Source organism: Maylandia zebra, linkage group LG13 (assembly GCF_041146795.1).
Source record: "Maylandia zebra isolate NMK-2024a linkage group LG13, Mzebra_GT3a, whole genome shotgun sequence".
NCBI lineage: Eukaryota > Metazoa > Chordata > Actinopteri > Cichliformes > Cichlidae > Maylandia > Maylandia zebra.
In genome coordinates, this window is record NC_135179.1 from 517,935 (window position 1) to 532,696 (window position 14,762).

The window sequence follows — 14,762 nt, forward strand, 5'->3', positions numbered from 1 at the left end:
TATAGCCACCTTTCTTTGCAAGGACACTCAAAAGCCTGCCATCCATGGATTCTGTCAGTGTTTTGATCTGTTCACCATCAACATTGCGTGCAGCAGCAACCACAGCCTCCCAGACACTGTTCAGAGAGGTGTACTGTTTTCCCTCCTTGTAAATCTCACATTTGATGATGGACCACAGGTTCTCAATGGGGTTCAGATCAGGTGAACAAGGAGGCCATGTCATTAGTTTTTCTTCTTTTATACCCTTTCTTGCCAGCCACGCTGTGGAGTACTTGGACGCGTGTGATGGAGCATTGTCCTGCATGAAAATCATGTTTTTCTTGAAGGATGCAGACTTCTTCCTGTACCACTGCTTGAAGAAGGTGTCTTCCAGAAACTGGCAGTAGGACTGGGAGTTGAGCTTGACTCCATCCTCAACCCGAAAAGGCCCCACAAGCTCATCTTTGATGATACCAGCCCAAACCAGTACTCCACCTCCACCTTGCTGGCGTCTGAGTGGGACTGGAGCTCTCTGCCCTTTACCAATCCAGCCACGGGCCCATCCATCTGGCCCATCAAGACTCCCTCTCATTTCATCAGTCCATAAAACCTTAGAAAAACCAGTATTGAGATATTTCTTGGCCCAATCTTGACGTTTCAGCTTGTGTGTCTTGTTCAGTGGTGGTCGTCTTTCAGCCTTTCTTACCTTGGCCATGTCTCTGAATATTGCACACCTTGTGCTTTTGGGCACTCCAGTGATGTTGCAGCTCTGAAATATGGCCAAACTGGTGGCAAGTGGCATCTTGGCAGCTGCACGCTTGACTTTTCTCAGTTATTTTGCGCCTTGGTTTTTCCACACGCTTCTTGCGACCCTGTTGACTATTTTGAATGAAACGCTTGATTGGTCGATGATCACGCTTCAGAAGCTTTGCAGTTTTGAGACTGCTGCATCCCTCTGCAAGATATCTCACTATTTTTGACTTTTCTGAGCCTGTCAAGTCCTTCTTTTGACCCATTTTGCCAAAGGAAAGGACGTTGCCTAATAATTATGCACACCTGATATAGGGTGTTGATGTCATTAGACCACACCCCTTCTCATTACAGAGATGCACATCACCTAATATGCTTAATTGGTAGTAGGCTTTCGAGCCTATACAGCTTGGAGTAAGACAACATGCATGAAGAGGATGATGTGGACAAAATACTCATTTGCCTAATAATTCTGCACTCCCTGTAATAGAAAACATGTTGATGCATTCGTTTTAAAATTTGAAAACTCTGCCGTTTGATACCTGAAAACAAAACCTTTAAAATGAGCAGCAGAGCTTACATGCATCAGTTTTTTATAGTGCCATTACTGCAGTGTTATCATTGTCGTTTTAACCACCTCAACAACTGCAGAGTACACACCGCACATGTCCAACTTGCTCCTTCTCTGCTTAACAAAGCCAACGGCCCGCTGATGCCTGTCAGGGCAAATATCATCCTCCTAATGTTGCGATATCGTTTGTGCAAACACAAATCAACAGTAGATTATACGGTGAGGTAGCTGCTTTCTCCTGTTCGTTTGGATACAGAACGGTGCCAGACTAAATCTTGTCTAGTGTGTCACATATATCTGTAATTCCAAAGGTCCTTTGCATGTATGTGTGTGGATGCAAGTGTGTCTGCAAAGCACTTATTAATCTGTCCATGGCCTTTCCCTAGCTTATGAAGTGCTGATTGTTTGTCATTGTTTTGGCTTCATTTATTTGAACACACACCCCATAATCACGCTTGCAAATATACAGCTTTAAAAAGGCGAGCTGCCATTTTCATCATGGCACTAACAAAGTGCATTTGAAATCACTTTGACTTCCCCTGAGCTGAGCCGTGAGTGCTTGCACAATACCAATCAGAAGAAAAAACTCTCGGCTTCAAAGCTTCAAGCTTGACTACATTAATAATATTAATAAAACAGCAAATTGAATATGTGGGCTCAGAGGTGGGGGGAGAAAACGTCTTAATCCTCTAAAGACATCCATCTTTGTCTGCGACTCTTGTTTCTCTTTTCATTATTGGCTCATTGAAAGTGAAGGCTAATGACAAAATAGCAGGCTAATTCCTGTAATTATCTGTATTTGTCAGAGGAATTTTTGGAATGACAGTGCTTCTTTTTCTAATCTTTAAGCCAGTTGTGAGGGGTGGCATTGTTACTAACAAAGCATTTATAGACAGGTCATGAATTAGCGAGGTATAGATGTAGGTGGCAAGAAAAATAGCTTCCCTGTGGAATGCTTGCACAACAAACTTAACCCCTGGCCGTTAGTGTCTATTGCAACAGGAGCAATTCAACACTGACGGAGAGGTAACGAGAGAGCATTTTTGCAGGAGGGTGCAACATTGAGGAACAACCAATAAATGAATGTTGACTAAAAGCATAACAGGACACATTATGCTCACAGACAAACCTGAAAGGAGCAGAGACCTCACACTGAACAGCAAAACGTTCAACTGTTCACTGTCTTCCCACATTGCCAGCAGAAAGATTAGGTCTGTGTTACCCTTATAATAAAACAATTTTAAATACCAAAATGTGTTTCGATCTTAATAATAAATGATTCCAGCAGTAATATGAGATACACTAAGAAGTCTGTATAGTGAGCAGAGGCTGAATAAAATGTTGTCACACACAGTCAGAGCAGTGTTTTACAGCAGCTGCTGACATTAGCTTTAACTTGTTTTGTGCTGATACTTGACAGCTTGAGAAGACAACCGTTGCTGTGCTTCTGCAATTCATTCACACATGAGGGTATGTAAGGCTGCACATTTCTGTAGTCTAGATATATATAATCTTATATCTGTGCTGATCTTTATGTCATTGAAGATAATGTATGGCAAAAACTACCGTTCTCCAGACTATGCCTGGACTACTGTAAGTTATTGTGAGAATATCCTAAAAACTCCCTGAAAAGTCTTTCTTCTGTGCTGCTTCTGTGGAACCAGCTCCCAGTTTGGATTCAGGAGACAGACACTATCTCTACTTTTAAGATTAGGCTTCAAACTTTCCTTTTTGCTAAAGCACATACAGGTGTGAACAAAATTGTTGGTACCCTTCGGTCAATGAAAGAAAAACTCACAATGGTCACAAAGTAATAATAAATAAAAATTCTATAAATGTTTACCAGTGAAAGTCAGACATTGCTTTTCAATCATGCTTCAAGGGAATTATTTAAAAAATAAATGCATGAAACAAGCCTGGACAAAAATGATGGTACCCCTACTGAAAATAATGTGACCAAAGGGACGCGTTAATCCAAGGTGTGTCCACTAATCAGCATCACAGGTGTCTATAATCTTGTAATCAGTCAGTGGGCCTATATATAGGGCTCCAGGTAGTCACTGTGTACTACACTCAACATGGACCAGAGAAAGTGAAGGAACTAAATTAGAAAGAAAATCATAGCATGTTGAAGGTAACAGCTAGAAGACCCTCTCCAAGCAGCAGATGTTCCTCTGACTACAGTTGCACATGTCATTCAGAAATTTAAGATCCATGGGTCCGTAGCCAATCTCCCTGGACGTGGCCGCAAGAGGAAAATTGATGACAAATCAAAGAGACGGAAAATCCGAATGGTAACAAAAGAGCCCAGAAAGACTTCTAAAGAGATCCAAGCTGAACTTCATGCTTAACGAACGTCAGTGTCAGATCGCACCATCCGTCGTTGTTTGGACTACATGGCAGACGACCGAGGAGGACACCATCGTTGAAAACAAATCATAAGAAAGCCAGACTGGAATATGCCAAACTACATGTTGACAAGCCACAAAGCTTCTGGGAGAATGTCCCGTGGACAGATGAGACCAGAATTGAACTTTCTTCCAAAGCACATCAGCTGTTCACAGACAGACAAATGAAACCTATCAAGAAAAGAACACTGTCTGAACTGGACATGTGCGTGCTTAATAAACTGGCAAATTACAGCAGGATATTCCTATCCTTGGTCAGAAGGTGACTTGTATGATGAAAGAGGGGTCCACAGCAATGATAATATGGGTTCCTTTAATCCAAAAACATCTTCGGAACATTTGCGATCTTTAATCTTCGTATGATTAAGTGAATCTATGTGAGTGTGTGTGGTTCTGTAAAATAACAGAAATTACAATTAGAAAACAATTAAAGTAAACCAAAACTGTTCTAAATAATACAGAAAATCTAAATCAAAAATGAATAAACACCACCCCTGGTGGACACACATGGGATGCTGCACAGGGATAGACTCCATCTTTACTTTGGGCAGCTCAGTCCACAAGGGTGGCGCCATTTTGGTCAATTCAACATGAGTAACTACAGTGTCTCGTGGCTATACAAACCACTGGCAAACTGTATACAAGCATCACACAACTACGGTGGCCCCTAGAGACAAAGCACGTACAAACTCCAAAACACTTGCAAACCCCAAAAAACACGTGCAAATTCCAAAACACAGCGGAAGTGCTCCAGGACGCTAGGGGCAGTGTTGAGCTCGATTTGCAAAATAAACGGCAAGTTTGTCTGTCTCCGTCGCGCTTCCCAGGTTGCCTAGCAACCATGATACTAACCGCTGGAAACAACTTTGTTTGACAGAAATGAGGGAGAACATATTTTGTTCATTTGTTTGTTTGTTTCTACAAGAGCTTTGTGTGATTTGATAAGTATCTGAGGCTGAGACCACAGGACTGTAAAACCCATTCTGCTGCTGATACATACTTTAGGTTTCTAAACATGAAACTTGTTGCTGCCTTTCATACAGGGAGTGCAGAATTATTAGGCAAATGAGTATTTTGTCCACATCATCCTCTTCATGCATGTTGTCTTACTCCAAGCTGTATAGGCTCGAAAGCCTACTACCAATTAAGCATATTAGGTGATGTGCATCTCTGTAATGAGAAGGGGTGTGGTCTAATGACATCAACACCCTATATCAGGTGTGCATAATTATTAGGCAACGTCCTTTCCTTTGGCAAAATGGGTCAAAAGAAGGACTTGACAGGCTCAGAAAAGTCAAAAATAGTGAGATATCTTGCAGAGGGATGCAGCAGTCTCAAAATTGCAAAGCTTCTGAAGCGTGATCATCGACCAATCAAGCGTTTCATTCAAAATAGTCAACAGGGTCGCAAGAAGCGTGTGGAAAAACCAAGGCGCAAAATAACTGCCCATGAACTGAGAAAAGTCAAGCGTACAGCTGCCAAGATGCCACTTGCCACCAGTTTGGCCATATTTCAGAGCTGCAACATCACTGGAGTGCCCAAAAGCACAAGGTGTGCAATACTCAGAGACATGGCCAAGGTAAGAAAGGCTGAAAGACGACCACCACTGAACAAGACACACAAGCTGAAACGTCAAGACTGGGCCAAGAAATATCTCAAGACTGGTTTTTCTAAGGTTTTATGGACTGATGAAATGAGAGTGAGTCTTGATGGGCCAGATGGATGGGCCCGTGGCTGGATTGGTAAAGGGCAGAGAGCTCCAGTCCCACTCAGACGCCAGCAAGGTGGAGGTGGAGTACTGGTTTGGGCTGGTATCATCAAAGATGAGCTTGTGGGGCCTTTTCGGGTTGAGGATGGAGTCAAGCTCAACTCCCAGTCCTACTGCCAGTTTCTGGAAGACACCTTCTTCAAGCAGTGGTACAGGAAGAAGTCTGCATCCTTCAAGAAAAACATGATTTTCATGCAGGACAATGCTCCATCACACGCGTCCAAGTACTCCACAGCGTGGCTGCAAGAAAGGGTATAAAAGAAGAAAAACTAATGACATGGCCTCCTTGTTCACCTGATCTGAACCCCATTGAGAACCTGTGGTCCATCATCAAATGTGAGATTTACAAGGAGGGAAAACAGTACACCTCTCTGAACAGTGTCTGGGAGGCTGTGGTTGCTGCTGCACGCAATGTTGATGGTGAACAGATCAAAACACTGACAGAATCCATGGATGGCAGGCTTTTGAGTGTCCTTGCAAAGAAAGGTGGCTATATTGGTCGCTGATTTGTTTTTGTTTTGTTTTTGAATGTCAGAAATGTATATTTGTGAATGTGGAGATGTTATATTGGTTTCACTGGTAAAAATAAGTAATTGAAATGGGTATATATTTGTTTTTTGTTAAGTTGCCTAATAATTATGCACAGTAATAGTCACCTGCACACACAGATATCCCCCTAAAATAGCTCAAACTAAAAACAAACTAAAAACTACTTCCAAAAACATTCAGCTTTGATATTAATGAGTTTTTTGGGTTCATTGAGAACATGGTTGTTGTTCAATAATAACATTATTCCTCAAAAATACAACTTGCCTAATAATTCTGCACTCCCTGTAGTGTGTAACTTGAAGGCCCTGAGTACTTTCTCCCACACTGGAAACACTGGGATGATCACATTATTTGAACATTACCTAATAAGACTGATTCAGCACAGACAGTTATGTTAAACTTTCCTAGCAGTCCTTCACAAACAGGGAACAGTCTGTCTATTCTCTCCATCTGTCAGCTGCTGCTGGCTCTTCCTCCTCCTCTTCCTCACACACTGCTGAGTTTGTCCTGGTGGATCATCAGGGGTGCAAAGCCTCACAGATGATGTGCAGCAGTGTGTCCCTCAGTCTGTCCTCACTCTGGACACTTGCAGTCGTCACACATGGAAATCAAATGTGTGATAAGCTGCAGGATTCAAACACAAGTGTAACTTATAAACACATGTTCATACTTTTATTCCACAATCAGAGAGAAAGAAACAGAGAGAGAGTGCAGGACAGACAGACAGGTGACAGTCTCAGGTGTACACACTGCTACACAACAGCACAGAGAAGCAGGATTTAGTGTTTGTGTTATTACGAAACAAGAAGAGTTCCAGATGGTACAGTGGACACATGTGTGACTGCTGTGATTAAAGCATCTTTCTTTCAGCTTAACGAGTGAACCGTCAGCTCGTTCAAACACACGTTAAAGTGCGTTTGGCTCGACACCACCGAACAGAGGCAGCAATATAACACAGCTAACATTAACAGTGCAGTGGATCCTGCTTGTGCCGTGATGTTCAGGACTGCAAACCGAGCAGCATCACTGACTTTCAGCTTGTTGTGTTTGTGTATATATATATCTGACTTTAATTATCCATAAAATCATCAGATTCTCTGTAAGATTAAAGTCAGCTATTGAACGGCGTATATTTTGAAGTAAAGGCTTTAAAACCAAGTTAGTACAAACATCGCTAATGTCACATAACTTTCCCGACATGTGGCCAACAGTAATGTTTTAATGTTCTACATTATAAAAACATTTGCGCATAAATAAGTGACATAATATTCAGTACTTACTTCTGAAAGTTTACTCTTCGTCCGCTCCGCCTCCGCCGTTTTTTTTCGGCAAAATTATCCACACCACTGCCGAGCTATGAAGTCTGGGATATGTTGGGCCATGAAGGCAGGGAAATTAAGGACGCATTTGAGGGCCGCATTTCGAGGACTCCAGTCACCCCAGCCATAAACTGTTCAGACTGCTTCCATCAGGAAGGAGGTTCTGCAGCATCCGTTCCCGTACCAGCAGACTGAGAGACAGCTTCTTCCATCAGGCCATCAGACTGCTGAACACGTCATAGACACCTCAGCTTCACTACTGGAACTTCAACATTATGCACTCCATACTGTATATAAATGCCACTTGTTTTGCACATATTCAACTCTGTATATTTTATATATTTTATTATTATTATTATTATTATTATTATTATTATTATTCTTTTATTTTTTTTGTTTTACTATTTAATTTGTAAAAATGTGTATACACACACACACACACACACACACACACACACACACACACACACACACGTAGGAAAATATTTAGTATACACATCCAGAAATGCATACACTATTATATATTGTACATATATTTATTAGTTTCAGGTTGGCCATTCTTGTATTTTGCTCGTTTGTGTTGTTGTGTTTGCACATCTCTGTTGCTTGTGGGGCTCGCACACAAGAATTTCACTCGCATGTGCTGTGCCAGTGTGCCTGCACATGTGATGTGACAATAAAAGTGATTTGATTTGATTTGAGCAGCCTTTGAATTGGGACAGCCTTCGTCGTGTCGCTGTGACGTAATCGGCCTTAAAAAATTTTTTTTTTTTTTTTTAATTTTTTACTTTATTTAACAAACAATGAGTATACAACATACGAACAGATGAAGTATACAAAACAACAGAACATGAACACAAAAAGCCAAGGGTAAAAGAAAAAGGTAACAATTATAAGATTCACATACATATATTGTTTTGAGAGGCTTTTTGTTGGTGGAGTCTGATATTGATTGTATGTACATTTCCACATCCTTAAAATAATGACAGAAATATGGTGTTTTGTTAGTAAACTTACATTTATGGATAAAAACTTTAGCTAAAAGTATTAACAAATTTATCATAAAAAACATTTCTCATACTTCTTGGGGAACTTAAAGAAACAGAATAAAACATTTTCCCATCGTAAAGAAAACTCCCTTAAAATATGGACAATAACAAAGCTGCTAAATTCCTTCCAGAATCTCTGTGTAAAAGAACAGCACCAAAAAAGATGTGTCACAGTTTCTGGATGATCCCCACAGAAAGTACAATTAGTATTTATGTCCCTTTTAAATTTGACCATGTAGTGACTGGCTGGATAACATTTATGTAGAATTTTAAAAGAGACTTCTTTCACCTTATTTACAATCAAATATTTATGGGGGACCATCCAGACTGTCTTCCACTTGATATCTGGAACATATCGGTTCCAATAAGATATTATATATGGGAGAGAGACGATATCTTCTTGGAATAAACTACGTATTCTCTTATTGCTATTACCAAGTTCCTGTGAAAAGCAGATTTTTCCTGTTGGTGACTCAGCTGGATCAGGGAGAGTGACTGAGGTAGAGATCGAGCTGTCAGTGTTTTTATATAACATTAAAGTCCCTGAGGGTATGGCACCAAGCACCATTGAGAATTCCTGAACACTGATTGGAAAATTATATAGTGCAATAAAGTCGTCGTATGTAAGTAGTTGTCCCTCTTTATTAACCAGCTGAGCCATCAATAGGATCCCATTCTGGATCCAAGTTTCCAGGAAAAGTGATTTATTTTTCTATAAAATATCTCTGTTGTTCCAGATAAGGTATTTGTGAGGTGAGAAGTTGTGTTTATAAATGAGGGTCCACGCTAAGAGGACCTGCTTATGGAAGGATGAAAGCTTTAAATCGGCCTTAAAATGCGGCCTTTAAGGCTGCAGACCCCAAATCCGGTCATTAGTGCTTCCTGGCTTGTGTAGTTACTAGGTAACAAAAGCTCAACACTGCCCCTAGCGTCCTGGAGCACTTCCGTTGTGTTTTGGAGTTTGCAGTTATTTATTTGTAAAAAATGTTTGGAATCATGTCTGATTTTCGTTCCACTTCTCACGTGTGCACCACTTTGTGTTGGTCTTTCACCTGGAATTCCAATAAAACTGATTCATGTTTGTGGCTGTAATGTGACAAAATGTGGGAATATTCAAGGGGGCTGAATACTTTTGCAAGCCACTGTATGCAATTTCAACAATGTTAAAGTGTTCGGTTAATGTTTTTGCTATAATTATTCTGCATGCATACTCTGGCATGATGTGAGGATAGTCAGCACTACAACTACAGCACACACTTTAATCCGCTCGTGCTACACTGTCAGTGTGACAGTCCAACCAGATTAACACAGGTGATTAACAGGTGACACCCCCACCGGGATTCATTCTAACCAGATTAACATTTCCTGTTTCATGTTAAACACATCAGATACAACCGCTACAGCTGTCCATCTTTTTGTATGTACTACCCTCTTATAAACTAAGATATATATAAAATTTCTGTGTTCCAGCTCCCTACTTACCTCATGTGTTTTAGAGTCCTCCGTTTCCCTCTGTTGTTCATCAGATTATCATCATAACTCTTCATGTCGTGTGGGCTCCAGTCTGTCAGTGTCTGTGTCAGTCTCTCAGTCAGTCAGCTTCAGGTAACTCTGCCTTGAGTTTTTGCTAAGCTTCCCAGTGCTAGCTAATAAAGCTGCATTTTGAATTTACCTCTGTCTAAGATATCCTGCATTTTTGGTCCCTCCAACTAATACACAGCACCCTATGACATGTGCACACTACAAACAAAAGTATCACAGAAAGTTCATTCTCTTCATCTGGACATAGCGTTTCATCATCATCAGGTGACTTCTTCAGTCTTAGTTGACTGCAGGTTTCCAACATTATGAGCTTAATGAGTGAAATGTTCACCACTGACTAACAATGGGCTAAGATCAGTTTCATGATCATTAATATGAAAATGATGTCTGCACTCTGTGCTTGATGACAAAGAGACGTGGAGTGTAGAGGAAATAAGATACACAAGTAACTAATTTCAACAATGTCAAGTATAATATAATATAATATAAACCAGAAATATATAATATTATATGTGTGTGCAGTGTATATAAAACTAAGATAGCTCATGTTTCATAAAAGTGTTGGTGTATGGGGTTACTAATGTCATAGCTGTGAGCTAGCACCACTGACCAACAATGGGCTGAGGTCAGTTTCATGATCATTACGTTTTGAAAATCAATCAAGATCTAAAAATATTACTAACAAATTACTCTATATACCAAAGTTTACAAGTTTTCAGAGACTATGTTTTCAAAGGCACGAGCAACAAAGAGGATTGCAGCAGATAATTGCAGGAAACCTTCAGCAAATGTGCACGAGGCCCAGTAGGGGGCACAGAACTCAAGCAAAACAGCTTCCTCCTAAAGTGCTTTGAGTGGATGGTAAAACTAGTGATGTACTATATAAATGTTAGTACAGTCAGGGGTAAGGGCAAAGCTGGTGGTTGTCCCACCCCTGCACCAAAGGAACCAATCAGGAGTAAAAATGGAAAACATATGGATCAATCATGTTGCTACACTGATGCAAGATTTCATTGAGGGCAATCTTGGCTTATTGTATAGATAACATCAATCAAATGGTAAATGGACTGCTTCTTATGTAACGCTTTTCTACTCTGAGCACTTAAAGCGCTTGAAAGAATGAGAAAATTTATTAGAATTAACATGAAGCTTCTGCTTTGTGGGATGATTGTGACGGCACGCATGAGGAGGAGAAGATGAGGGCTTTTGGCATTTTTATTTTTTACATTTTTAAAAAAAAATATGAGATTCTACAGATGCACTTGTTACATACCTCCAGCCATAGAAATGCAGGCTCTGTCCTCATTCATTGGGTTGAAATTGGGTTCAAAATAAGTGCCTCTGAAAATATTAAGAGCCTCAGAATTTCTGATGATCATGTTGCTAGGCAACAAACAGGGAAAGGCTTTGCAAGAACTGACCAGGTTTGCTAGTGCTGGTTCTTGTTGAAGAAATATTTTCACTGATTACTGCCAATCTAAACAATAGAGAAGGTCACAGAATGGAAATAACATTTACACATTATGTGTGTAATATAATCATGAAGCATGAAAAAACATTTTTACTGATCACTGTCAACCTGAAGTGCAGATAAGTCATTGAAAAAAATAAATAGTATACATTAGATTATTCAAATAAATGTCATTGTGACACTGTGGAGAATCAATGCATGTGATTATGTCAACCGATTTTAGACTGGAAGGTGCCAGTTTAGCTCAGTGGGCGAGCAGGCAAGTACATGCTGCATGAAGTAGAGGCCTGGGTTTGAGTCTAACCTGCACCCTTTGCTTCCTCACTTTCCTGTCTGTCTATCCAATAAAGAGCAAGCTAAGAAGATTGCACCCTGTCAGAAGCTTGTTTACAATTTTGACCTATATATGTACCTTGATTCAGTTTTTTCTTAATAAATCCAACAGTAACTATGTGAAATAATTAATATCAGTATATGATGTATGTGCTTTTTCACTTCATCTGTGTTCACCTCTTAATACCATGACCTGTGGTGCTCTCTAATAGATAATAACACAGTCTTTCTCCCTCAGTGAGCCTGTGTTTGGTTCCTTTACAGGTGAAAACTTCCTGATAATTTAAGAAGGTTACACAAATTTTCCATTAGGTTGTTGAACTTAGATTCTGTCTTTTTTTCATGACAGGAATCATTAACGAGCACGTGTGTCAAGCTGCCTGTTATTGTCCTGTGATTTCATTGGTTAGTCATATTGCTCTGAACTCTGCCATTAACTGCAAGAGAACGCATAAGTGAGAGGGCAGCTAAGCTGGCAACTAAAAGGCCATTTGGAGAGTCTGGGTCCCTCCACATTGCTGTAGCAACTACTCTGCTTCATTGTTACGTGAGGGAAGTTGGCCACACCTATCCAACTCTCTCACCCTTTCTCTACAGGCCCCTTCTACTGACCCTGGCACACACACACAAACACCATACCCAAGCTAAAAACAACCTTGCCCTGTAAAGGGTCGAGTAGCTCTCTACCTGCACTTGTGTAAGAATAACACACTCTGCATAAATGTGTTCTGGTTACTGAATAAGTGGTTGTGTTTAGTTTTATATTCAGCTGAGTGAATCACTGGTGGTGGTGTTTGAAGAGAACTGAAAGAGAAAAAGCTGAATTTAATGGAAAATTGGTTCCTCTATGGGGGTTTGTAACCTTTAAAGCACAGCAGAAACAACAGCTTGTTTTGTTCTTTCTTGTTTAGCAGTCAGATTTACTTACGACCATGTCTTTCTTATTAAAACGGAAAATACACCCATGAGCCTTTATACTGAGCTCCTCACATCTGTGGATATTGTGTAAATGTCAGTGTAGTCATTTTGGTCTGTACAGAGAACTGTAATGTTTTGGTTCAGATGGTTGTATGCAGGTTGAAATCCTTTAGCTAACAAAATGTTTAGGCTGTTAGATTTGGCCCACATCTTAGCCTCCATATCCTGTAAGTGCAACACAACATTATTACACTGGATTAGAATAGATTTGCCATATGAAAAGATACAAAGAGATACAATCTTGCCTTGTGGTGACAGTTGTCGTAATTTGGCAATACATAAATAAAATTGAATTGAATTGAACTTAATTTCTAAGACTGTAACATAACAATATCAAAGAATGCACACACACACACACACACACACACACACACACACACACTGAATTCAGTGAATTAATCTAAGCGTCATTAGTTTAAATTCATCTCTGCTACACTTGATGTTACCTAACTCTGCCCATGAACACAACAGCCACTATGCAGCAGTGCAACACAGTGCTTTACTGTAAATTCACCACAGTACTGCAAGCAAAGTTATTTGTCCCGCACTGAACTGCTGAGTGTTTTGAATAACATAATATATTTCAGTTTGTTTTGCAGGACATTTTACAATATAAAAAACACAGCATTACATTAGATTCATAGTTACTTTATGATTTAAAAAAGTATTTAAAAATGCATGGTCAGGCGCTTCCTGGTCTTGATGTCAGTGGCTTCTATCTCCTCCTTTGACCAGCTTATTATCTCAGCAGGGTATCTGATCACGGGCAGGGCAGGGCGTAGGTGTTGATAGGCCGGATCTCATTGTTAACGTTTAGCTGACTGCTCAGGACTTGGCTGACCCTCTGCGGGTACTTGGTGGTTGCAGCTTACCTTGATCTTAGCCTCTAGCCTTCTCCATGGAGGGTACTGCCCCCTGTGGCCATTTAACTTTGTAGCCAAGCATCTCACTGATCACTGCTGCCATATTGTAGATCAGCTTGTTAGTCTCGGTATTGGTAGCTGTAGGTATCGTCCGTAGTGCTGTATTAATGTCATCTAGCAGACCTTCTGAGGGTACCCTATTAGAGCACTTTGCTCTCGCTCTGCAGGCCTACTTGTTGTTCCTAGAGTATTTAAAAGTAGAATGGGAGGCAGAGCCTTCAGTTTTCAGGCCCCTCTTCTGTGGAACCAGCTTCCAGTTTGGATTCAGGAGACAGACACTATCTCTACTTTCAAGATTAGGCTTCAAACTTTCCTCTTTGCTAAAGCATATAGTTAGGGCTGGACCAGGTGACCCTGAATCCTCCCTTAGTTATGCTGCAATAGACGTAGGCTGCCGGGGATTCCCATGATGCATTGAGTTTTTCTTCTTCACTCACTATGTATTAACAGACCTCTCTGCATTGAATCATATCTGTTATTAACCTCTGTCTCTCTTCCACAGCATGTCTTTATCCTGTCTTCCTTCTCTCACCCCAACCAATCACAGCAGATGGCCCCGCCCCTCCCTGAGCCTGGTTCTGCCGGAGGTTTCTTCCTGTTAAAAGGGAGTTTTTCCTTCCCACTGTCACCAAAGTGCTTGCTCATAGGTGGTCACATGATTGTTGGGAATTTCTCTGTATCTATTATTGTAGGATCTACTGTACAATATAAAGTGCCTTGAGGCGACTGTTATTGTGATTTGGTGCTGTATAAATAGAATTGAATTGAATTACTTCACGCAGTCTTGGTAACCGGCCAGGTTTCAAGCTTGGCCATGATCCTACCTTTCAGGTCAGTTCCTCTCACACTCAATGATCCTTCTCCTCTTGCACTTGGGGCGTGGTACCCAATCTCAGGTGGGGGTGATGATATCTCCCCCACACAATCCAGGCAAGTTAAGCCCACCATCCACCTGAGCATCTTCATCTCCACAGCAGTGAGGATCTGCTCATGTTTCTTGGTGGCTGGCCAGCATTCTGGTACTATAGGGCCACCGGCCATATGACTGCCTTTTAGATCTTAGCTTTGAGGTGTTCGGGCATCCTCTGATAACACAGGATGCAGGTCGATTCACGCCATTTA